Source organism: Nerophis ophidion, linkage group LG24 (genome assembly GCF_033978795.1).
Source record: "Nerophis ophidion isolate RoL-2023_Sa linkage group LG24, RoL_Noph_v1.0, whole genome shotgun sequence".
Classification (NCBI taxonomy): domain Eukaryota; kingdom Metazoa; phylum Chordata; class Actinopteri; order Syngnathiformes; family Syngnathidae; genus Nerophis; species Nerophis ophidion.
The window spans coordinates 18,928,095-18,955,837 of record NC_084634.1 but is presented as its reverse complement, the minus strand read 5'-3'; the positions used below and the strand labels follow the sequence as shown (position 1 = coordinate 18,955,837).

The following is a 27,743-nucleotide window of genomic DNA, read 5'->3' as shown; positions in this document are numbered from 1 at the left end:
ATACTCATCAAACACTTATTTGGAACATCCTACAGGTGAACAGGCCAATTGGGAACAGGTGGGTGCCATTATTGGGTATAAAATCAACTTCCATGAAATACTTAGTCAGTCACAAACAAGGATGGGGCGAGGGTCACCACTTTGTCTACAAATGCGTGAGCAAATTGTTGAACAGTTTAAGAATAACATTTCTCAACCAGCAATTGCAAGGAATTTAGGGATTTCACCATCTAGGGTCCGTATAATCATCATAAGGTTCAGAGAATCTAGAGAAATCACTGCATGTGAGCGATGATATTACAGATCTTTGATCCCTCAGGCAATACTGCATCAGAAACCGACATCAGTGTATAAAGGATATCACCACATGGGCTTGGGAAAACTTCAGAAAACCACTGTCAGTAACCACAATTTGTCGCTACATCTGTAAGTGAAAGTTAAAACTCTACTATGCAAAGCGAAAGCCAATTATCAACAACACCCAAAACGCCGCCAGCTTTGCTGGGCCCGAGCTCATCTAAGATGGACTGAAGCAAAGTGGAAAAGTGTTCTGTGGTCTGACAACTTCACATTTCAAATTGTTTTTTGAAAATGTGGACATTGTGTCCTCCAGAACAAAGAGGAAAATAACCATCCAGATTGTTCTAGGCGCAAAGTTCAAAAGCCAGCTTCTGTGATGGTATGGGGGTGTATTAGTGCCCGAGGCATGGGTAACTTACACATCTGTGAAGGCATCACAGGTTTGCTGAAAGGTACATACAGATTTTGAAGCAACATACGTTGCCAACCAAGCAACGTTATCAAGGACGCCCCTGCTTATTTCAGCAAGAGAATGCTAAGCCATGTATTACAACAGTGTGGCGTTATAATAAAAGATTGCAAATTGTCAAACGATTTAAGAACAACATTTCTTAGCGAGCTATTGCAAGGAATTTAGGGATTTTACGGTCCGTAATATCATTAGAAGGTTCAGAAAATCTGGAGAAATCACTGCATGTACGTGATGATATTATGGACCTTCGATCTCTCAAAAAGCGACACTAGTGTGTAAAAAATATCACCACATGGACTGAGGAACACTTCAGAAAACGACTGTCAGTAACTACAGTTAGTCTCTACATCTGTAAGTGCATGTTAAAACTCTACTATGCAAAGCGAAAGCCATTTATTAACAACGCAGGTTTTGGAGCAACATATATTACCTTCCAAGCAACAATATCATGGACGCCCCTGCTTATTTCAGCAAGACAATGCCAAGCCCTGTGTTACAACAGTGTGGCTTCATAGTAAAAGAGTGCGGGTACTAGACTGGCCTGCCTGTAGTCCAGACCTGTCTCCCATTGAAAATGTGTGGCGCATTATGAAGCCTAAAACACAACAACTAACACCCAGGACTGTTTAACAACTTAGGCTGTACATTAATTGAATGGGAAAGAATTCCACCTGAAAAGCTTTAAATATGTGTCTCAGTTCCTGTTACCACTGTTACAAGGAAAGTCCATGTAACAGTGGGAAAAATGCCCCTGTGCCAACGTTTTTGCAACGTGTTGCTGCCATTAAATTCTAAGTTAATGATTATTTCCCCAAAAAAAAAATGTTTTTCAGTTCGAACATTGAAATCTCTTCTTTTTGCAGTCTATTTAATTAAATGTAAGTTGAAAAGGATTTGCAAATTATTGTATTCTGTTTTTATTTACGAATTACGCAACGTGACAATTTCACTGGTTTGTGGTTTTGTAATATGCGTCACCTGTGATGTTGCACAGTGCCCCTCGGTGGTTGGTTTAAGGACCTGTCAGTTGTCAATGTCAATGTCATGGATGAAGTGCTGGCTGTCCAGAGTCGGGACCCGGGGGTGGACCGCTCGCCTGTGCATCGGTTGGGGACATCTCTGCGCTGCTGACCTGTCTCCGCTCGGGATGGTCTCCTGCTGGCCCCACTATGGACTGGACTCTCACTATTATGTTAGATCCACTATGGACTGGACTTTCACAATAGTATACTAGATCCACTCGACGTCCATTGCATCCGGTCTCCCCTACATCTGCGGTCCTCTCCAAGGTTTTTCATAGTCATTCACATTGACATCCCACTGGGTTGTGAGTTTTTCCTTGCCCTTAAGTAGGATCTGAATAGAGGATGTCGATGTGACTTGTGCAGCCCTTTGGGACACTTGTGATTTAGGTCTATGTAAATAAAAAATTGATTGATTGAAAATATTGAACGGATACGGTCAGAGCAGCCATCTTGTTTGAGAATGATAGACGGAAGTTTTAGACTTAGACCGATTTTTTTTTTTTCTCCCATTCCCCCTACTTGTTTACTTGTTTGTATCTCACCTTTTTTGCAAGGGGCGCCGCAAGTTGGCAGACCCGTCAGCGATCCTGTTCTGTCACCCTGTAATGTTTGTCTGACCTTGAATGGGATTGTGCTGAAAATTTTAATTTCCCCTCGGGGATTAATAAAGTATGTCTGATGTCTGAAGTTAAAGGAAAAGATCAGAAAGGGAGGGAAGAAATGGAAAATAGAGGATGCAGTAGAAACTATGCGAGAAGGAGTTGGCAGTAAATACTGACGAGTTGTCAAATATCTCAAGGATACAAGATTATATAATAAAATATAATGAATATGACCGGTGTGCATATAAATTATTGGACTTTTATTTATTTAATTAAATTTTTTTCATTTATTTATTATTATTTAATTTTTTTATTTTAACTTTAATCCATCCATCAATTTCCAACCACTTGTTTTTGTATTTGTGTTTATTATTATTATTATTGTTATTTATTCATTTGTAATAAAAATGTTATTGTTAATTATTTTTCTTAATAGACATATTGGTATATATGGATATTTTGATAGATTTTTATGGGGTGGTTGTATATACTTCTATATTTATATACTAAATAGATAGATGGATAGGTATACATATTTACATAAACATATATGTATTGTTATTAGTAATAGTAAGGTAAAGAAAATATAGCTAATAAGCCCATGTTACATACTCCAGTACAGTAGGTGGCAGTATGCACCTTTTAAGCTATGGCTGCAACCCGCCAGAAAACAAGAAGAAGAGGAAGAAGAAGCCATCTTGTTTTGACATGTGTAAGGGATGTGACAATGTGGTCTACAAACATCTCCCTCCATCGCTGTTGAGCCTTCAAGAAGCTGCGTTGGTAAGTTTAATTTATATATTCTATTCATGGACTTCATTGATTATGAGTAGTTCTTAAAATATTTAAGCTAATGCAAAAAGTTTGTGTAGCGGTCTGTATGTAACTGCTTTGCCCTCTGAGATGAACATTTATCCCACATTTATCCGTGGAAGAACACGATTATTGTTTGTCTTTCAGTTTTACATCAGTTAGGAGTCTTCTGGCTCACAAACTTTGTGACAAAAAGACAAACAGTAAACAGCTTTTTCATGCACTTCAATATCTGAGTCATCATTCTAGGTCTTACCGCCAGTAAGGTTTGTTGCGCACCACTAAAAAAAGAAAAACAGGCCAACCGACACCAAAACTCATTTATTGAATTTTTTTATCTATAAAGTTAGAAAATAGCATTGCTGAATAGACGCTATGTCTAATATTTTTATTTCTGACAATCCAAACATATTGACAAGGAATATTCTCTCCCCTAGTTGTACGTCTTTATAACGCAATCGTCCTTTCACCATTTGTGCGTAACTGTGCCAGTGTTCCCTGAGATTCCAAATATGCTAAACAAGGCGACCGCAGAACAGTTTCAGTCTTGGTAAAGCACACTGCGAGCTCAAAATGGTCTTATTTGCATCAGTATTGCGGGATACAATATCAGTGTCACATGTTGTAATATATGGAAATAATTGCGTGACACACTTCTTTTTTTCATTTAGTAGATGCTAAGTTCAAACTGCTCCGCACTGCTATTTTGTGCTAAATACGTCTATTAACACCGGTCCTACCACCTGGTGTGGTAATGCGGGGGGGAGGGGGGGGTTGATGATTCTTCTATATTTGAGAGCTGCTTGAAAAGTGAAACGTTATCATCTGGCTACTTTGAGCATCACACTTTGCTTTAGTTCCTCAAAACATGAAAAAAATAAAATTTTTGAATGAATCGCAACAATTCTTAATCGATTCAAAGAAATCAATCGATTCATTTATTTTTTTAATGTATTACTTTTATTTTATTTTTTGCCTAAAACAATCTGTCCTTTTTTTTAATGAATAAAAATATTTTTTATTTTTTTTATTTTTAAATAGTAAATACATTTATTACAGCTGTTTATCTTTTTAATGGCAGAATGTAGTAAATCATAGAACTGGTACTAAATGTTTAAAAAATATATACATATTTTAATCACGATTCGCATTGCTAACAATTCTTAATTGATTCAAAGAAATCAAAAATCGATTTTTTTATTTTTATTTTTTTATTTATTTTTTGCCGGGAAAAAAAATCTGTCCTGTCCAGTCACTTTCTTAAATATTTGGGTAGAATTTTATTTTTAAAAACAAACAAAAAAAGAACATTTATTTGTTTTTTAATGGTATAGAAATTTATTCCAGCTGTTTATCTTTTTAATGGCGTAGTGTTGCGTATTATAGAACTGTTACTCAATGTTATTTTAAAAAATTGCTTTTGAATCAAGAATTGTTTTAAATGAAGAATCAAATCTGAATGAAATCATTACCCCCCAGAATTGTGTTGCACGTGGCGATCACTCCAGCAGCACTGAGAGCGGACTCAGCCAAACTTCCTCTCAGTAATGTTGCAGGTTTCAATGCCAACAAATAAATTGACTCAAAAAAATGCGAAATTTTCCACAAAATGCTCTCGCTTGATGCTAATACTGATGAGCATTAATGATTTCACATGGTCATTTCAACACCTCCAAATTTGTTATTGAAAACTACAACGAAGTTACCACCAAACAGCTGATTATAGTTAGTACAATAATTACCAAAGGTGACGAAAAAAAAAGGAATTTAAATCTCAATTCTTATTTGTAGCAAATCTTATTTGATTCAAAAAATGAAATATCGATTAAAAAATATATATATATGTGTATATGTGTGTGTATATATGTATATATATATATAATATATATATATTCATATATAATGTATATATTCATATATAATGTATATATGATATATATATGATATACATATAATGATAAATATTTATATAATATTTTTATTATTATTTTTATTTTTTATATATATATATTTTTTTGTTTATAAAATCGGTCTTGTCCAGCTACTTTAGTAATTGTTTGGGTTGTGGAAGTCTCTGTGTGGGTGGGTTCTACCACTACTACCGTTCAAAAGTTTGGGGTCACATTGAAATGCCCTTATTTTTGAAGGAAAAGCACTGTACTTTTCAATGAAGATAACTTTAAACTAGTCTTAACTTTAAAGAAATAAACTCTATACATTGCTAACGTGGTAAATGACTATTCTAGCTGCAAATGTCTGGTTTTTGGTGCAATATCTACATAGGTATATAGAGGCCCATTTCCAGCAACTATTACTCCAGTTTTCTAATGGTACAATGTGTTTGCTCATTGGCTCAGAAGGCTAATTGATGATTAGAAAACCCTTGTGCAATCATGTTCACACATCTGAAAACAGTTTAGCTCGTTACAGAAGCTACACAACTGACCTTACTTTGAGCAGATTGAATTTCTGGACCATCACATTTGTGGGGTCAATTAAATATCTCAAAATGGCCAGAAAAAGAGAACTTTTATCTGAAACTCGACAGTCTATTCTTGTTCTTAGAAATGAAGGCTATTCCATACGAGAAATTGCTAAGAAATTGAAGATTTCCTACAACGGTGTGTACTACTCTGTTCAGAGGACAGCACAAACAGGCTCTAACCAGAGTAGAAAAAGAAGTGGGAGGTCGCGTTGCTCAACTGAGCAAGAAGATAAGTACATTAGATTCTCTAGTTTGAGAAACAGACGCCTCACAGGTCCCCAACTGGCATCTTCATTAAATAGTACCCGCTAAACACCAGTGTCAACATCTACAGTGAAGAGGCGGCTGCGGGATTCTGGGCTTCAGGGTAGAGTGGCAAAGAAAAAGCCATATCTGAGACTGGCCAATAAAAGAAAAAGATTATGATGGTCAAAATAACACAGACATTGGACAGAGGAAGACTGGAAAAAAGTGTTGTGGACGTATAGATCCAAGTTTGAGGTGTTTGGATCAGAAAGAACAACGTTTGTGAGACACAGAACAACTGAAAAGATGCTGGGAGAATGCCTGATGCCATCTGATAAGCATGGTGGAGGTAATGTGATGGTCTGGGGTTGCTTTGGTGCTGGTAAGGTGGGAAAATTTTACAGGTTAAAAGGGATTCTGAATAGGGAAGTCTATCACTCCTTTTTGCAATGCCATGCCATACCCTGTGGACAGTGCTTGATTGGAGCCAATTTCATCCTACAACAGGACAATGACCCAAAACACACCTCCAAATTGTGCAAGAACTATTTAGAGAAGAAGCAGGCAGCTGGTATTCTATCGGTAATGGAGTGGCCAGCGCAGTCACCAGATCTGAACCCCATTGAGCTGTTGTGGGAGCAGCTTGACCATATGGTACGCAAGAAGTGCCCATCCAACCAATCCAACTTGTGGGAGCTGCTTCTAAAAGCGTGGAGTGCAATTTCTCCAGATTACCTCAACAAATTAACAGCTAGATTGCCAAAGGTCTGCAATCCTGTAATTGCTGCAAATGGAGGATTCTTTCACGAAAGCAAAGTTTGATGTAAAAAAAATATTATTTCAAATACAAATCATTATTTCTAACCTTGTCAATGTCTTGACACTATTTTCTATTCATTTCAAAACGTATGGTGGTGAATAAGTGTGACTTTTCATGGAAAACACAAAATTGTTTGGGTGACCCCAAACTTTTGAACGGTAGTGTATGAATATATGATATACATATAATAATAATTTATTATATTTATATTATATTTATATTATTTTATTTATTTTTTATATATTTTTGTTTTGTTTATAAAATCTGTCCTGTCCAGCTACATTAGTAAATGTTTGGGTTGTGGAAGTCTCTGTGTGGGTGGGTTCTCCATGGACCAACAGAGCCTGGGGGAGACCCTGATCCAGAGTTTACAAGTCCTTTTATTTGTCTGTATTTGTTCTGGGAAATGTCGCCAGCTGCCTCCTTCTCGTTCGTGTGTGTCCCCTCTCATGGTCTTGGCGCCTGCCGATAAAGGAGACAGGTGATTAGATAACCCGCCTCAGCTGGGCAATCCACTCACCTGTCAGCTGCTTCGAAGCCGGTCCATACACACGCCCTTCCCGCAGGAGGCTCGCAGACCACGCCCCACTCCACAGGGTAAATTTTATCGAAGACCAGTTTTATTTTAGGTAATACATACATTTATCAAATCTGTTTTTCTACTGTATGGCGTGGCGAAGTTGGTAGAGTGGCTGTGCCAGCAATCTACAGGGTTACTGGTTCAATCCCCACCTTCTACCATCCTAGTCACGTCTGATGTGTCCTTGGACAAGACACTTCACTCTTGCTCCTGATGGGTCCTGGTGAGCGCCTTGCATGGCAGCTCCCACCGTCAGTGTGTGAATGTGTGTGTGAATGGGTGAATGTGGAAATACTGTAAAGCGCTTTGGGCTCCTTAAAAAAAGGGGTAGAAAAGCGCTATATAAGTACAACCCATTTACCATTTACCACTGTATCTTATGGAGGAATATAGTTAATCATAGAAGTGGCACCCAATGTTATAAAAAATAAAAGTATACATTTTGAATCAGGAATCATTTTGAATCGAATCGTTACCCCCACAAATGGAAACGAATAATGTCGTGCCCAAAGATTAACAGCCGTCATACTTACAGTATTCACACTTCTTAGGGCGCGACAAAAAAAAACAAGGAAAAACGCACCATAAACTAGACACCACTGCCAATCTTGCAAATGTAATTGCAACTTTTTGTCATCCTTGCAAATGAGACCCAGATGTGTGATAACAAAACAAGATATAACAATTGTCGTTATCAGCTCAATTTTAAATGTTGCAATAAAAAATTACATTTAATTATCAAAAACACCCATTAGTACCAAACATAGGTAATGTTGAGTATTGGAATTAATTCCCAAGTTCCGGGAATCAGTTCAAATGCGAACGGTTCCTACCCCTACGTGGTATCGTTATTGTCGATATTCGTTTCGATCCGCCCGCCTTTGTTTACATTCAAGAGCTTTAGCTTGCAGTTAGTGGTTAGCATGTCCTCCTGCGGCGTAACATATTCCTCGTCTTCCTGGGATGATATTTGTAAGAAGCCTCTGGCGCCATGGAGGCGAGGATTACAGACTTAGAGGTGCGCTTTGCACTGTGGAGGGTAGTTAGCCGCGTTGAGGAGGCATGGCCATAGAATAAAGCAATAAGTTGTTCTCCGATGCGATGATGTCATCCCCCATGCACACATAAAATGTGTTTTAATCAGCTGTCCCAAGAGTCGTCCCTGTCTTTGCCTCCATTAAAACTAGGACCGGATGTCAGCTGAGCAGTGCAACGGGCGCGTCCAGAATCCAAGCGCCACGGAAAAAGGTTTTTCGGTCGCAAAGCAGTGAAAACCATATGACAGGTTTTGATGCGCCCTGCAATGTGGAACAGAGTTGTACAATTTGGCAAGCGGGCAGCTCCGATCCATCATTGTGTCCCCTGAACAGCGGGACGGAGGACGTTTGCAGCCTTCACTTGTGCAGCCAGTCACGCTGAAATGTTGTTTTAACACGTAAATTTCTCTTTTCGCCCACTTGGGGGTTGGGGGGAAACAAGTTTGTTGGAAACTTTGCAGCGCCACCACATGGACAGTCACGGTGCTGACTGGCGGCGATGCATTATGATTGCCACGAATCAGGAGTGACACCGGATTTAAACACACAGGTCTTATGAAAAGATTGCATGTGGAGCTTTTCTAACGCTCGCTGTTGCACAACACCGCCTGGACAAAAACGTCTTCCTCATTTTCATGATAATTTAGGGAGAATTTGAGCGCCGTCACTTTTTTTTTTTCCAAACAGACCCAGGATGATTTTTAAATCATCTATAAGGCCCCACAAACCACCTACAAGTCCCCTTTAATGTATTCCAGTTTGTATTTTATATAGTTTTTGGGGTTTTTTATGTTCACGTGTTGAGTTTGTCTAAGTCTAAGTTAGCATTATACCCCGCTCTCTTCTACAATTGTGGTCTTTATTGTTACCTATCATTATTATTTTTATTATTATCGTCTTTATTATTATCATTATTGTTATCATATCATTGTTATTATTGTATTATTACACACGCACACACTCCACCACGACTATAAATAGTATCAATTGTTTATAAAATGATTATAAGTACACCTACGCATAACAATGTATTTGTATTGATGCACTTTTTTTTTTTAAAGAAATGTAAGTGGACTTACAACAAAGACAAACATTAACATTTTTAGCCTGTAATAGCAAATATTTAAAGTGCATCAATTTGCCTGAGATTAATAATAATTGAAATTTTTATTTAAAGTACAACATTTTTTAAAATTGTAATCAAATTAAATAAATGTAATAAATAATAAATTCTAAATAATCAGCAACATCTACTCAACTGCACAATGTATAACACACTTTAGCCTACGAAAAATAAAAAAAATTGTGCTGATTTTTATTTATTTATTTATTTAAATGAAGAAGTCAGGGATAGTGGCTCCAATGAGAATTGTTTGTAATGCCCGCCCCACTACTTAGAAACAACTGCGTTGACCTAACGTCACCGGCCCACTCACACACTAAAAAAGGTAGCAGTGTCTTCATTTGGCTGTACATAGTTAACTAGAGTTCCTGCAACTGATTTTTGGTGGATTTTTATTTCAAAAAGTGCGAACAAATATCGAGCGGCATAGCTCGGTTGGTAGAGTGGCCGTGCCAGCAACTTGAGGGGTTGCAGGTTCGATTCCCGCTTCCGCCATCCTAGTCACTGCCGTTGTGTCCTTGGGCAAGACACTTTACCCACCTGCTCCCAGTGCCACCCACACTGGTTTAAATGTAACTTAGATATTGGGTGTCACTATGTAAAGCGCTTTGAGTCACTAGAGAAAAGCGCTATATAAATATAATTCACTTCACTAAGAATATAAATTAGCCAGAATGTGAGTTTTAGCAATAGCGGAACCTGTCATTATTCACCTTTATATGACTGTATATTAGAGCAGCGCGGATAGGCAATTATATCATCCGCATCTCCAAAGTCGTCATCCACCCACCGTCCACCCGAACCAACATTTTATCAGGACCGTACCCGCCCGCCAACCGCCCGCTGAAATACATCAGAGGTTGTCCGCCTTTACCGCTCACTGAGCTATTTAAACCTGTAATGATGTAATGATGACAATTGGAGCCGCTAACGTTCCCAGTGTTACTGTGAGGATGTTCTCCCGAAATGTGTTTGTCGTTCTTAATTGGTGTGGCTTCACAGCGTGGTGCATATTACTAAGAATGTTAAAATTGTTTATATCACAACCATTAGTGTACTCTGTGTCAGCCAGTATGCCTTGCAGTCGTGTGCATGTTGCCGCGTAAGCCACACACAACATGATGCTGGACTGACCAGCAGATCGTACATGTTGTAGTAGGCGACAAAGCCAATGGCTTCATAGCACGCCCTAATACTTATTATCTGGGTGACTACCGGCATTCATTCAGGAGAATAATAGCGTCTCTTATTGTCTTCTTCGCTTTATGACACAGGTCTCAAATGGTACTTTGAATGGCAAAGGAAACCTTTCACAGAACCATGCATATCAAATATTTCCGGATGGTTCAACCGCCACCCGCCCGAATCTAAATAAAATCTATTTTTTCGTCATGTCAACCGCTCGACCTGCGGTTTATCCGCGGACTCCGCGGATGAGACCACGAACCGCGCATCTCTACTGTATATGTTTCAGGTCTTTGACTGTATACATTTCAAGTTTCCCTTTACTTTATAGTACGTATATATATATATATATATATATATCCATCCATCCATCCATTTTCTACCGCTTATTCCCTTTTGGGGTCGCGGGGGGTGCTGGCGCCTATCTCAGCTACAATCGGGCGGAAGGCGGGGTACACCCTGGACAAGTCGCCACCTCATCGCAGGGCCAACACAGATAGACAGACAACATTCACACTAACATTCTCACACACACACACACACACACACACACTCGGGCCAATTTAGTGTTGCCAAACAAACAAACAAAAAAAACAAACAAAAAACAAAAACAAATATATATATATATATATATATATATATATATATATTTGTTTTTGTTTTTTGTTTGTTTTTGTTTTTTGTTTTGAGTCAATAAATTAGTAAAATAATCAATTAAATTGAAATATTTAAGTCAATGATTGAATAATCAAATGTTTTTTAAATTAAAAAAATGAATGACACATTTTGTAAAACATATGTATTTTTTATTAAAAATAATAATTGACAAGTAATTATTTAAAGGTGTGTTCATTTAATTTACATGTTCATTAAAATTAAATGTCATTAAATCATAAGAAAGTCCATCCATCCATCCATTTTTTACCGCTTATTCCCTTTCGGGGTCGCGGGGGGCGCTGGCGCCTATCTCAGCTACAATCGGGCGGAAGGCAGGGTAAAAAAGTCTTACATTGTAAAACAATTATTTATACAACTAGTTAAAACATCAAATAATGAAATCAATAATTAATTAAATGATTGATTAATCTAATTTAAATATGTAATGTAATTCCAATTAAGGGCTTCACGGTGCCAGAGGGGTTAGTGCGCGTCTGCCTCACAATACGAAGGTCCTGCAGTCCTGGGTTCAAATCCAGGCTCGGGATCTTTCTGTGTGGAGTTTGCATGTTCTCCCCGTGAATGCGTGGGTTCCCTCCGGGTACACCGGCTTCCTCCCACTTCCAAAGACATGCACCTGGGGATAGGTTGATTGGCAACACTAAATTGGCCCTAGTGTGTGAATGTGAGTGTGAATGTTGTCTGTCTATCTGTGTTGGCCCTGCGATGAGGTGGCGACTTGTCCAGGGTGTACCCCGCCTTCCGCCCGATTGTAGCTGAGATAGGCGCCAGCGCCCCCCGCGACCCCGAAAGGGAATAAGCGGTAGAAAATGGATGGATGGATGGAATTCCAATTAATTATGACACATCATTAGACAGACATTATGTACATAAGAGATTATGTATTTAATTTTTCCCCCTTTCATTCTCAACAAGACACACTCTAATGCAGGGGTAGGGAACCTATGGCTCTCGAGCCAGATGTGGCTCTTTTGATGACTGCATCTGGCTCTCAAGTAAATCTTAGCTGACATAGCTTAACACGGTAAGTAATGAATAATTCCGCTGGTAATCACAGTGTTAAAAATAACGTTCAAAATATAAAACCTTTTCATGCATTTTAATCCATCCATCCGGTTTCTACCGCATCTGTTCAAGAAGTGGCATTAATGGTAAGAAGTATTTCATTTATTATTGGTTAGCTTCAGAATAACAATGTTATTAAAAAGAACAAGAGATTTGTTATACTCTAAAAATGTGGGTCTTACTTAAAAATGCACGCATTTAGTTTGTATTCAGTGTTAAAAAATATTATATGGCTCTCACAGAAATAAATTCTAAAATATTTAGCTTTCATGGCTCTCTCAGTTAAAAAGGTTCCCGACCCCTGCTCTAATGAAATAATTAAATATAGGGTTATATATATATATATATATATATATATATATATATATATATATACTTCACGGTGGCAGAGGGGTTGGTGCGTCTGCCTCACAATACGAAGGTCCTGCAGTCCAGGGTTCAAATCCAGGCTCGGGATCTTTCTGTGTGGAGTTTGCATGTTCTCCCCGTGAATGCGTGGATCCCTCCGGGTACTCCGGCTTCCTCCCACTTCCAAAGACATGCACCTGGGGATAGGTTGATTGGCAACACTAAATTGGCCCTAGTGTGCGAATGTGAGTGTGAAAGTTGTCCGTCTATCTGTGCTGGCCCTGCGATGAGGTGGCGACTTGTCCAGGGTGTACCCCGCTTTCCACCCGATTGTAGCTGAGATAGGCGCCAGCGCCCCCCGCGACCCCAAAAAAGGGAATAAGCGGTAGAAATGGATGGATGGATGGATGGATATATATATATATATATATATATATATATATATATATATATATATTAGGGGTGGGCAAATGAATGCGTTAATTACGAGTTAACTCATCAATCTATTAACGCCGACAATTATTTTATCGCACATTTGCGTATGTTGTTTACATGCTTTTATTTTGTTAACGCATTTTCTTAACAAGATGGCGTCGCCCGGACGGGCTGCGGCTTCGAGGGGCTCTTGGTAAAGATGGAACATTTGGCAAAAATACCGGACAATTCTGCAAATTTCATGGCTGGCTTACAGCGTGGACACTCCGGGATCACTTACGACCGCCAGACAATTCTGAATGTGGATCGATCGGGCCGTTTTGGACTGAATGACACATGCTTGCTAGACCGGCTAGCTAGCATGGGAATACTTTGCCGGCTACATCCAGCAGCCTGTGAAGCAGCGGAGTATTTGCGTTGTCTGTCTATTTATGAATAATGCAGACGAGGAATGTTGGCTGAGTTCTTAACGTTTGCTTTCAGAGCGTGCATATCACAACATACAAGATGCCGTCATGGCGACATAACCTATACTGGGCTACCGCGCATGCTCATCACTCCTGTTGCATGCTGGGTAGGGTAGTTATTTTATTCCCTGGCTCATAACATCAATATAGTACCATGTATATGCGTTCAGTTTATCAAAGCACCAAGAAAACAATCGGAAAATTCCCATCATATCAATTCCTAGATATGGTCATAATTATTTTAAGTGCACTACGCAGAATAAACACAACATTATTAATATTGCTACTACGGATAATTTGATCAAAAATTCCCTAAAACAGCCCACTACCTATAATATAGGTTTTTTAAACATAAGATCCCTGATAAAAAAAAATGTTTCTGCTGTGACCTCAGAAATTGCCTGTTCAGATGTTATGATTGTGGCTCAGAGATGTGTATGTAGATTATATTTATTTTCCATAACAAACAGGATAACTTAAATACCCTGGCAGTGGTAGTAATAAGCTTAAATGTTTGTATTTAAATTTTTTGAGTTGATTTTTCATAAAATATGCTATTTAACTGTTACTGTTTAACAAGGACTGATTTAAATTGTGTTTGCACAACAAATGTTTTGGCGCTTTTGTTCATGTGGGGGAATATTCCAATAAAGGTGCACTACACACTACTTTTGAATTCATTATTGGGCTTTGCGTATACAATGCAGTTAATCACGATTAATCAGAGAAATAGTGCGATTAACTTCGATTAAAATTTTTAAACGTTGCCCAGCCTTAATATATATATAGTAGTTCATCATTTAAAAAATCTTTAAATTATGACATAACCTAAATCATTAAATAATTAAGTCATCAACCAAAAGAATCAAGAATTTGTTAGATATTGGAATAATGAATAAGATAATTTAATAACTAAATGTAATTTTTGTATGATATAAATTATAATTAATGACACATTAAGGTACATTTTCAAATTGTTATTTATGATATTGTCCAAATTGATCCCCTGTAAAACAAAGGTTCATGAATTAAATTAATTAATTAATCCTATCGTGAAAAAGTTATTTAAGTAAATAAACAATTACTGTAATCATCAAATATAGAAGTCTGCGATTAATTGTAAAATATAAAATAATCAAATATTAAAATCATTCAAAGAGGAGTTATTTATTTGGTATGGTCTCATTTGACATTCTATGAAATATTTAAATAGGTCATAAGATCATAAAAATAAAAACAATTGGATCATAAAACGGTAATGAAATCAATACATTGATCAATTAATTCAATAATTAAATGTTTTTTTACATTAAATTAATTTATGACACATTTATGTATTTAGTTCAAATTATATGTAATGATACATTTAAGTGATTGTTTCATATAAGTTTTTTTCCCATTTGAACCTCATATTTTTTTCAAATAAGTCACTAAATCATAAAAAAAAATTGATTGTGAAATTATTATTTAAATAATTAACTAAAACATCAATCAATGAATTCAATAATTAATTACTTTAAATAAGTCAATGATTAAATAATTGAATGTAATTTTTACGTTGGATACATGATGACAAACATAAACACGTGTGTATTTGGTTCCAATTATAATTGGGTAATGACACAATAATTAATTATTTAAGATGGTTTCTATTTTTTTTTTTTACATTTTCACTCCATAAAACACAAGTTAATTAAATAATTAAATATGTCATTAATCATTAAGAAAAATAATTATTGAATAGCCAGGGTGTACCCCGCCTTCTGCCCAAATGCAGCTGAGAGAAGTTCCAGCGCCCCCCGCGACCCCAAAAGGGACAAGCGGTAGAAAATGGATGGATGGATGAATTTGGTCCCAATTATAATTAGGTAATTTTAAGATGTTTTTTCTATTTAATTGTTCATATTTGAAGCTCCCGAATATAGTTTTATCAATTAATTACATCTCACTAAAATATTTTTTAAAAGATTGTAAAATACTTATTTTAATAATTGACTAAAACATTAATCACTGAAATCCAAAATTAATTAAATATTTAAATAAGTCAATGATTAAATAAATGAATGTACTGTTCATAGAATACAAAATGACAAATGTAATAACACTTGTGTGTATTTGGTTCCAATTATAATTAGGTAATGACACATTAATTTATTTTTTTAAGCTGTTTTCTATTTATTTATTTTTACATTTGAAGCTCCCGAATAAAGTTTTATCAAATAATTATTCCTCATAAATCATTTTAGGAAAAGATTGTGAAAAACGTATTTTAATAATTGACTAAAACATTAATCAATGAAGTCCAAATTTAATTAAATATTTAAATAAGTCAATGATTAAATAATTGAATGTATTTTACATTGAATACAAAATGACAAATGTAATAACACGTGTGTGTATTTGGTTTCAATTATAATTAGGTAATGACACAATAAGTAATTATTTTAATATGCTTTTCCTTATAGTTTTTCATATTTTAACTCCATAAAACACAAGTTCATTAAATAATTAAATGTGTCATTAATCATAAAAAAAATTAATAGCCAGGGTGTACCCTACCTTCCGCTGAGATAGGCTCCAGCGCCCCCCGCGACCTTGAAAGGGACAAGCGGTAGTAAATGGATGGATGGATGGATGGATGTATTTGGTTCCAATAATAATTGGGAAATGACACATTGATTTATTATTTTAAGATGTTTTTCTATTTAATTTTTCACATTTGAAGCCCCCGAATATAGTTTTATCAAATAATTAAATATCACAAAATAATAATTCTCCTCTCTGAGCTGCAACCTTATCATGGTAGAGGAGTTTGCGTGTCCCAATGATCCTAGGAGCTATGTTGTCCGGGGGCATAAAGCCCCCTGGTAGGGTCTCCCAAGGCAAACAGGTTCTAGGTGAGGGATCAGACAAAGAGCAACTCGAAGACCTTTATGAAGAAGAAAAATCATGGACCCAGATTTCCCTCGCCTGGACGCGGGTCACCGGGGCCCCCCTCTGGAGCCAGGCCCGGAGGTGGGGCACGATGGCGAGCGCCTGGTGGCCGGGCCTGTTCCCATGGGGCCCGGCCGGGCACAGCCCGAAGAGGCAATGTGGGTCACCCCTCCAATGGGCTCACCACCCATAGCAGGGGCCATAGAGGTCGGGTGCAACGTGAGCTGGGCGACAGCCGAAGGCAGGGCACTTGGCGGTCCGATCCTCGGCTACAGAAGCTAGCTCTTGGGACGTGGAACGTCACGTCACTGGGGGGGAAAGAGCCTGAGCTAGTGCGCGAAGTCGAGAAATTCCGGCTGGATATAGTCGGACTCACTTCGACGCACACCAAGGGCTCTGGAACCACTTCTCTCGAGAGGGATTGGACCCGCTTCCACTCTGGCGTTGCCGGCAGTGAGAGGCGACGGGCTGGGGTGGCAATTCTTGTTTCTCCCCGGCTCAAAGCCTGTATGTTGGAGTTCAACCCGGTGGACGAAAGGGTAGCCTCCCTCCGCCTTCGGGTGGGGGGACGGGTCCTGACTGTTGTTTGTCCTTATGCACCAAACAGCAGTTCAGAGTACCCACCCTTTTTGGGAACACTCGAGGGAGTACTGGAGAGTGCTCCCCCGGGTGATTCCCTTGTCCTACTGGGAGACTTCAACGCTCACGTTGGCAACGACAGTGAAACCTGGAGAGGCGTGATTGGGAAGAATGGCCGTCCGGATCTGAACCCGAGTGGTGTTTTGTTATTGGACTTTTGTGCTCGTCACAGTTTGTCCATAACAAACACCATGTTCAAACATAAGGGTGTCCATATGTGCACTTGGCACCAGGACACCCTAGGCCGCAGTTCCGTGATCGACTTTGTATTTGTGTCATCGGATTTACGGCCTCAAGTTTTGGACAATCGGGTGAAGAGAGGGGCGGAGCTTTCTACCGATCACCACCTGGTGGTGAGTTGGCTGCGATGGTGGGGGAGGATGCCGGACAGACCTGGGAGGCCCAAACGCATTGTGAGGGTCTGCTGGGAATGTCTGGCAGAGTCTCCTGTCAGACAAAGTTTCAATTCCCACCTACGGAAGAACTTTGAACATGTCACGAGGGAGGTGCTGGACATTGAGTCCGAGTGGACCATGTTCCGCACCTCTATTGTCGAGGCGGCAGATCGGAGCTGTGGCCGCAAGGTAGTTGGTGCCTGTCGGAGCGGCAATCCTAAAACCCCTTGGTGGACACCAGTGGTGAGGGATGCCGTCAAGCTGAAGAAGGAGTCCTATCGGGTCCTTTTGGCTCATAGAACTCCGGAGGCAGTGGACAGGTACCGACAGGCCAAGCGGTGTGCAGCTTCAGCGGTCGCGGAGGCAAAAACTCGGACATGGGAGGAGTTCGGGGAAGCCATGGAAAACGACTTCCGGACGGCTTCGAAGCGATTCTGGACCACCATACGCCGCCTCAGGAAGGGGAAGCAGTGCACTACCAACACCGTGTATGGTGCGGATGGTGTTCTGCTGACCTCAACTACGGATGTTGTGGATAGGTGGAAGGAATACTTCGAAGACCTCCTCAATCCCACCAACACGTCTTCCTATGAGGAAGCAGTGCCTGGGGAATCTGTGGTGGACTCTCCTATTTCTGGGGCTGAGGTCGCTGAGGTAGTTAAAAAGCTCCTCGGTGGCAAGGCCCCAGGGGTGGACGAGATCCGCCCGGAGTTCCTTAAGGCTCTGGATGCTGTGGGGCTGTCTTGGTTGACAAGACTTTGCAGCATCGCGTGGACATCGGGGGCGGTACCTCTGGATTGGAAGACCGGGGTGGTGGTTCCTCTCTTTAAGAAGGGGGACCGGAGGGTGTGTTCCAACTATCGTGGGATCACACTCCTCAGCCTTCCCGGTAAGGTTTATTCAGGTGTACTGGAGAGGAGGCTACATCGGATAGTCGAACCTCGGATTCAGGAGGAACAGTGTGGTTTTCGTCCTGGTCGTGGAACTGTGGACCAGCTCTATACTCTCGGCAGGGTTCTTGAGGGTGCATGGAAGTTTGCCCAACCAGTCTACATGTGCTTTGTGGACTTGGAGAAGGCATTCGACCGTGTCCCTCGGGAAGTCCTGTGGGGAGTGCTCAGAGAGTATGGGGTATCGGACTGTCTTATTGTGGCGGTCCGTTCCCTGTACGATCAGTGCCAGAGCTTGGTCCGCATTGCCGGCAGTAAGTCGAACACATTTCCAGTGAGTGTTGGACTCCGCCAAGGCTGTCCTTTGTCACCGATTCTGTTCATAACTTTTATGGACAGAATTTCTAGGCGCAGTCAAGGCGTTGAGGGGTTCCGGTTTGGTAACCGCAGGATTAGGTCTCTGCTTTTTGCAGATGATGTGGTCCTGATGGCTTCATCTGACCGGGATCTTCAGCTCTCGCTGGATCGGTTCGCAGCCGAGTGTGAAGCGACCGGAATGAGAATCAGCACCTCCAAGTCCGAGTCCATGGTTCTCACCCGGAAAAGGGTGGAATGCCATCTCCGGGTTGGGGAGGAGACCCTGCCCCAAGTGGAGGAGTTCAAATACCTAGGAGTCTTGTTCACGAGTGAGGGAAGAGTGGATCGTGAGATCGACAGGCGGATCGGTGCGGCGTCTTCAGTAATGCGGACGTTGTACCGATCCGTTGTGGTGAAGAAGGAGCTGAGCCGGAAGGCAAAGCTCTCAATTTACCGGTCGATCTACGTTCCCATCCTCACCTCTGGTCATGAGCTTTGGGTCATGACCGAAAGGATAAGATCACGGGTACAAGCGGCCGAAATGAGTTTCCTCCGCCGTGTGGCGAGTCTCTCCCTTAGAGATAGGGTGAGAAGCTCTGCCATCCGGGAGGAACTCAAAGTAAAGCCTCTGCTCCTTCACATCGAGAGGAGCCAGATGAGGTGGTTCAGGCATCTAGTCAGGATGCCACCCGAACGCTTCCCTAGGGAGGTATTTAGGGCACGTCCAGCTGGTAGGAGGCCACGGGGAAGACCCAGGACACGTTGGGAAGACTATGTCTCCCGGCTGTCCTGGGAACGCCTCGGGATCCCCGGGAAGAGCTAGACGAAGTGGCTGTTGCCCCCGCGACCCGACCTCGGATAAGCGGAAGATGATGGATGGATGGATGGAAAATAATAATTAGGAAAAAAGAATGTAAAATACTTACTTTAATAATTGACAAAAACAGTAATCAGTGAAACCCAAAATTAATTAAATATTTAAATAAGTTAATGATTAAATAATTGAATGTATTTTACATTGAATACATAATGACAAATGTAATAACACGTGTGTGTATTTATAATTAGGTAATGACACAATAATTATATTAAGATGCTTTTCCATTTAATTTTTCATATTTTCACTCCATAAAACACAAGTTCATTAAATAATTGTCATTAATCATGAAAAATATATTATTGAATAGCGAAATAAGCATTTAACTAATTATTAAAACATCCATAAATAAATTAATTCAATATTGAAATAATTAAATGTACTTTTTACATTAAATAAATTGACTCATATAAATAATGGAACATTTAAGATGTGTTTATTCATTTCATATCGTACCATGTGACCTTCTGTATGCACTGCAATACTCCCTTTGTGCACAAGAGGGCGTGTGTACCTTCCTTCCTTCTAAAGCGAGCCAGGGAATTAAGATTGGGCCGCTTTTTTCTTATTTTTGTATTCGTGCATGATGGCGAGCATTCTGTCCAAAGGCTGATTCACCCGCTTGTAAATCCGTGCATGAAAGACGTATTTCATGATGAGGACCAATATTTCTGCAGCCTTTTTGCCCCTGGCTCCAATCGGGACCCCTGACTGCTGGCTGAACTGTCGGCTGCACAATGGAGGGTGAACCAGGAGTCAGGCAGAGGAGGAGGAGGAGGAGAGAGCTGAGCGGCCATCAAGGCAGGAGTATACGCTCGTCTGGTCCTCCCACCTCCAGCCCGCAGAGAAATGGTGTTTGTCAGAGCAATAAAGCTGTCCTAGAACCTCGCTAATATTCAGGGGTCTGAAAGCAAAGTTTGTGCCTGCATGGACCGGCAGCCTGACAAGTGTCTGTTCCCATAACACACCCGGGTTACTAAGGGCCCGAGCTAGTCCAGACGCCGCGTGGCGTGCTCCTCATTGGTTCCGTCCCCGCGCGCTCAACGCCGTGTTTACTGGCGGGGCCCCGTAATGGGCCATGGCTCATCTCAACGTTACGACCTGTTTAGAGAGGAGGTGAAAAATGACACTTTTATTGCGCGTTGCGGCGTCCTTGCTGGGCCCTCAAGGCCTGTCCTGCCCCGTCACGCCATGTCAGGCGTAAACACACCGTACACACCGTACATATCGTACACACCTTACACACCGTACACACCATACACATAGTACACACCGTACATATCGTACACACCGTACATATCGTACACACCGAACAGACCGTACACATCGTACATATCGTACACAGCGTACAAATCGTACACATAGTACATATCGTACACACCGTACACACCGTACATATCGTACACATCGTACATATCATACACGACACAGACCGTACACACCGTACACACCGTACACACCGTACACACCGTACACACCGTACACATCGTAAACACCGTACACATCGTACATATCGTACACACCGTACACATCGTAAACATAGTACACACCGTACATATCGTACACGCCGTACACACCGTACATATCGTACACACCGTACACATCTTATACATCGTACATACCGTACACATCGTAAACACCGTACACATCGTACACACACGTCAACATGCGGCCTAAGTACACGTCAACATTTTGTGCCCATTTGGGTGGTGACGTATGCCCCATACACAAGGGACCCCAATTACATACACTAAAACAGTGGTCTTGAACCTTGTCCAGGACCAAAGACCATGGATTTGGGTATCTTGTAAAAATGTGGTTTTGTATTCAACTGGACATAAACGCTACCTCAAGGTATTGTGCTATACTAAATATTCAAAGAATTGAAGTGGCTAATAGTGAAGTGAATTATATTTATATAGTGCTTTTCTCTAGTGACTCAAAGCGCTTTACATAGAGAAACCCAATATCTGAGTTACATTTTTAAACCAGTGTGGGTGGCACTAGGAGCAGGTGGGTAAAGTTTCTTGCCCAAGGACACAACGGCAGTGACGAGGTTGGCAGAAGTGGGGATCGAACCAGGAACCCTCAAGTTGCTGGCACGGCCACTCTACCAACCAAACCATACAGCACGTTAATCGCTAGCTGACAAAGAGTGCTAATCGATGGTTAGCAACCAGAGTGCAAATCGCTAGCTGGCAACCAGAGCATTAATATCTAGCTGGCAACATACACCATTAATTGTGAACTCGCAACTAGAGCGCTAATTGATAGTTAGCAACTAGAGTGCCAATCGCGAACTGGCAACTTGAGCGCTAATCACGAGCGGGCAACCTGATTGCTAACCGATTGTATGCAACTAAAGCAGCAATCGCTAACTGGCAACTACCGCCTTAATCGCGGGCTGGCAACTAAAGCGCGAGTTCCTAGCTGGCAACAAGAGTGCTAGCCTCTAACTGGCAACTAGAGTGCTAACCGATTTTTTGCAACGAGAGCGGCAATCGCTAACTGGCAACTACAGCCTTAATCGCGAGCTGGCAACTAGAGGGCTAGTCTCTAACTGGCAACTACAGTGCTAGTCTCTAACTGGCAACTACAATGCTAGTCTCTGACTAGCAACTAGAGTGCTAGTCTCTAACTGGCAACTAGAGGGCTAGTCTCTAACTGGCAACTAGAGGGCTAGTCTCTAACTGGCAACTAGAGTGCTAGTCTCTAACTGGTAACTACAATGCTAGTATCTAACTGGCAACTAGAGTGCTAGTGTCTAACTGGCCACTAGAGGGCTAGTATCTAACTGGCAACTAGAGTGCTAGTCTCTAACTGGCAACTACAGTGCTAGTCTCTAACTGGCAACTACAGTGCTAGTCTCTAACTGGCAACTAGAGTGCTAGTCTCTAACTGGCAACTAGAGTGCTAACGGCTAGCTGGCAAATACAGCCTTAATCGCGAGCTGGCATCTAACGCGCTAGTCGCTAACTGGCAACTACAGTGCTAGTCGCTGGCTGGCAACTAGAGTGCTAACCAAATGTTTGCATTTAGAGCGGCAATCGCTAGCTGGCAACTACGGCCTTAATCGCGAGCTAGCATTTAACAAGCTAGTCTCTAACTGGCAACTACAGTGCTAGTCTCTAACTGGCAACTAGAATGCTAACCGAATGTTTGCATTTAGAGCGGCAATCGCTGGCTTACAACTACAGCCGTCATTGCGAGCTAGGAACTAGAGCGCTAGTCGCTAGCTGGCAACAAGAGTGTTAGTCTCTAACTGGCAACTAGAGTGCTAACCGATTGTTTACAACTAGAGCAGCAATCGCTAACTGGTAACTACAGCCTTAATCACGAGCTGGCAACTAGAGCGCTAGTCGCTAGCTGGCAACAAGAGTGTTAGTCTATAACTGGCAACTAGAGTGCTGACCGATTATTTACAACTAAAGCGGCAATCGCTAGCTGGCAATCAATCAATCAATCAATCAATGTTTATTTATATAGCCCCAAATCACAAATGTCTCAAAGGACTGCACAAATCATTACGACTACAACATCCTCGGAAGAACCCACAAAAGGGCAAGGAAAACTCACACCCAGTGGGCAGGGAGAATTCACATTCAGTGGGACGCCAGCGACAATGCTGACTATGAAAAACCTTGGAGAGGACCTCAGATGTGGGCAACCCCCCCCCTCTAGGGGACCGAAAGCAATGGATGTCGAGCGGGTCCAACATGATACTGTGAAAGTTCAATCCATAGTGGCTCCAAGACAGCAGCGAGAGTCCCGTCCACAGGAAACCATCTGAAGCGGATCAGCAGCGTAGAGATGTCCCCAACCGATACAGGCGAGCGGTCCATCCTGGGTCCCGACGAGCGGTCCATCCTGGGTCTCGACTCTGGACAGTCAGTACTTCATCCATGGTCATCGGACCGGACCCCCTCCACAAGGGAGGGGGGGACATAGGAGAAAGAAAATAAGCGGCAGATCAACTGGTCAAAAAAGGAGGTCTATTTAAAGGCTAGAGTATACAAATGAGTTTTAAGATGAGACTTAAATGCTTCTACTGAGGTAGCATATCGAACTGTTACCGGGAGGGCATTCCAGAGTACTGGAGCCCGAACGGAAAACGCTCTATAGCCCGCAGACTTTTTTTGAGCTCTAGGAATCACTAATAAGCCGGAGTCTTTTGAACGCAGATTTCTTGCCGGGACATACGGTACAATACAATCGGCAAGATAGGCTGGAGCTAGACCGTGTAGTATTTTATACGTAAGTAGTAAAACCTTAAAGTCACATCTTAAGTGCACAGGAAGCCAGTGCAGGTGAGCCAGTACAGGCGTAATATGATCAAACTTTCTTGTTCTTGTCAAAAGTCTAGCAGCCGCATTTTGTACCAACTGTAATCTTTTAATGCTAGACATGGGGAGACCCGAAAATAATACGTTACAGTAATCGAGACGAGACGTAACAAACGCATGGATAATGATCTCGGCGTCTTTAGTGGACAAAATGGAGCGAATTTTAGCGATATTACGGAGATGAAAGAAGGCCGTTTTAGTAACGCTTTTAATGTGTGACTCAAAGGAGAGAGTTGGGTCGAAGATAATACCCAGATTTTTTACAGAGTCACCTTGTTTTATTATTTGGTTGTCAAATGTTAAAGTTGTATTATTAAATAGAGGTCGGTGTCTAGCAGGACCGATAATCAGCATTTCCGTTTTTTTGGCATTAAGTTGCAAAAAGTTAGCGGACATCCATTGTTTAATTTCATTAAGACACGCTTCCAAGTGACTACAGTCCGGCATGTTGGTCAGCTTTAGGGGCATGTAAAGTTGGGTGTCATCAGCATAACAGTGAAAGCTAATACCGTATTTGCGTATGACGTCACCTAGCGGCAGCATGTAGATGCTGAAGAGTACAGGGCCAAGGACCGAACCCTGGGGAACACCACACGTTACCTTAACATAGTCCGAGGTCACACTGTTATAGGAGACGCACTGCATCCTATCAGTAAGATAAGAGTTAAACCATGACAGGGCTGAGTCTGACATACCAATTCGTATTTTGATACGCTCTAATAAAATATTATGATCGACGGTATCGAAAGCAGCGCTAAGATCGAGGAGCAGCAACATAGATGACGCATCAGAGTCCATCGTTAGCAATAGATCATTAGTCAATTTTGCGAGGGCTGTCTCAGTCGAGTGATTTGCCCTGAAACCGATTTGAAAGGTTTCACATAGATTGTTAAATGCTAGCTCGCGCTTAAGGCAACTACAGCCTTAAGCGCGAGCTAGCATTTAATAAGCTAGTCGCTAACTGGCAACTAGAGTGCTAGTTGCTAGCTGGCAACTAGAGTGCTAACCGAATGTTTGCAATTAGAGCGGCAATCGCTGGCTGGCTGGCAACTACAGCCGTCATCGCGAGCTGGCAACTAGAGCGCTAGTCGCTAGCTGGCTACTAGAGCGCTAGTCGCTAGCTGGCAACAAGAGTGCTAGTCTCTAACTGGCAACTAGTGTGCTAACCGATTGTTTAAAACTAGAGCGGCAATCGCTACATGGTAACTACAGCCTTAATCGCGAGCAAGCATCTAATGCGATGGTCGCTAACTGGCAAGTAGAGCGCTCGTCGCTAGCTGGCAACTAGAGTGATAACCGATTGTTTGCAACTAGAGCGGCAATCGCTAACTGGCAACTACAACCTTAATCACGAGCTGGCAACTAGAGCGCTGGTCGCTAGCTGGCAACAAGAGTGCTAGTCTCTAACTGGCAACTAGAGTGCTAACCGATTGTTTGCAACTTGAGCGCTAGTCGCTGGCTGGCAACTACAGTACTAACCAAATGTTTGCAATTAGAACGGCAATCACTAGCTGGCAACTACGGCCGTCATCACGAGCTGGCAACTAGAGCGCTAGTTGCTAGCTGGCAATTAGAGTGCTAATCGATGGTTTGATACAAAGTGCCAATCGCTAGCTTGCAACTAAAGCCTTGGTTGCAAGCTGGCAACCAGAGCCCTTGTTGCGAGCTAGCAACTAGAGCCCTAGTCACTATCTGGAAATTAGAGTGCCAATTGTAAGCTGGCGATGATAGCACTAATCGGTAGCTGGCAACTAAAGTGCTAGTCGATGGTTAGCAACTAGATCGCCAATTGCTATCTGGCAACTTAAACGCTAATCGCTTGCTGGCAAATAGAGCATTAATCATGAGCTGGCAACTAAAGCCTTAATCGTGAGGTGGCAACTGGATTGCTAACCGGTTGTTTGCAACTAGAGGGGCAATCGCTAGCTGGCAACTACAGCCTTAATCGCGAGCTAACATCTAGCACGCTAGTCACTAACTGGCCACTACAGCTGTCATCGCGAGCTGGCAACTAGAGCGCTAGTTGCTGGCTGGCAATTAGTGCTAATCGATGGTTTGCAACTATAGTACCAATCGCTAGCTGGCAACTAAAGCCTTAATTGCAAGCTGGCAACCAGAGCGCTTGTTCCGAGCTAGCAACTACAGCCCAGGTCGCTATCTGGCAATTAAAGTGCCAATTGTGAGTTGGCAAATAAAGCTCTAGTCGCTAGCTGGCAACTAAAGTGCGAATCGATGGTTAACAACTAGATCGCCAATTGCTATCTGGCAACTACAGCGCTAGTTGCTAGCTGGCAATTCGAGTCCTAATTGATGGTTAGTAAGAGTGCCAATTGCTGGCTGGCATCTAGAGCACTAATCATGAGGTGGCAACTAAAACCTTAATTGCAAGCTGGCAACTAGTGCGCAAATCGTAAATGGGTATTTACAACATTAATAACATAAACATACTATGCAAATATAAAAAAGCTTGTTGGGAAAAATGAGCAGGAATTTCACAGGAAAAAAGTCACAATTTCACAAGTGAAACCTAGAATTTTAGCAGTACAATAATAATACTCATAATTTTACTCATTGCAAGTCAACATTTTACAAGAAAAACATTTGTGCAATATTACGATAAATGTTGGAATTTTACACTTATAGTCTCAATTTTGCAAAAAAAAGCTTAACATTTTGGCAATTTTATGAAAAGAGTCGTAATTTTACTCGACTAGTCGCAATTTTATAAGAATTTTAAAATGTTGGAAATATTATAATATAAATTTTACTTGGCAAAAGATGACAAAAGTCATGTCTACTCAAAAAATGTCTCTATTTTACAAGAACCATAAAAAATTGGAAACATTGTGATAAACGTCATATGTCACCATTTTGCATTAAAAAAAGTAATAATTTTACATGAAGGGATAATGTTACAAGGAAATATTGCAACATTACAGAAACAGAAAGAATATGAGAAATTGCTCCCAATTTTATAAGAAAAAAAGTTGACACATTGTGAGTAAAGAGGCTATAGGGTGCTAAAAGTGGGCACCAATAGACTAAAAGACAGTTTCTACCCAAGAGCCATAGTAGCCTTAAACAAGCACTGAGTGAGCACAATGTCCGTCATGTCATGTCTTTTTATTATTTCGGACTATAATGTGCAATAATATTATATATGCATATGTGTGGATATATACATATATATAGATACTTTTGTATCCTTTTTTTTAAATCTATTTTCACTATTCACATTACCAAATTATTGTGTATGCACCTAAAGCGGGGGTCGGCAACCTGCAGATCTGGAGCCGCATGCGGCTCTTTAGCGCAGCCTTAGTGGCTCTCTGGAGCTTTTTCAAAAATATATGTAAAATGAAAAAAGATGAGGGGGAAAAAACATATTTTTTGTTTTAATATGGTTTCTGTAGGAGGACAAACATGACACAAAGCTCCCTAATTGTTTTAAAGCACACTGTTTATACTAAACATGCTTCACTGATTCGAGTATTTGGCGATCGCCGTTTTGTCCTACTAAATTTGATGGTTCTTGATAGTAGTTTGGTAGTTTGTTTACATGTATAACTTTCTCAGACTTTCTAAGACGTGATTTATTCCAAATCTTTTTGTGTCTCATTTTGTCAA

The 27,743-nt window shown here is 41.0% G+C and overlaps 1 long non-coding RNA gene across 2 annotated transcripts in view; it reads left to right on the top strand.

The window, feature by feature from the left end:
* Positions 1-3,082: 3,082 nt before the first annotated feature.
* The window catches only part of LOC133542204 (uncharacterized), a 185,422-nt gene continuing 160,761 nt past the window's right edge, over positions 3,083-27,743 (top strand). For both annotated transcript variants that reach the window (XR_009804092.1, XR_009804093.1), the window contains exon 1: positions 3,083-3,182. This is a non-coding gene — a long non-coding RNA (uncharacterized LOC133542204). The remainder of the gene's footprint in view (positions 3,183-27,743) is intronic.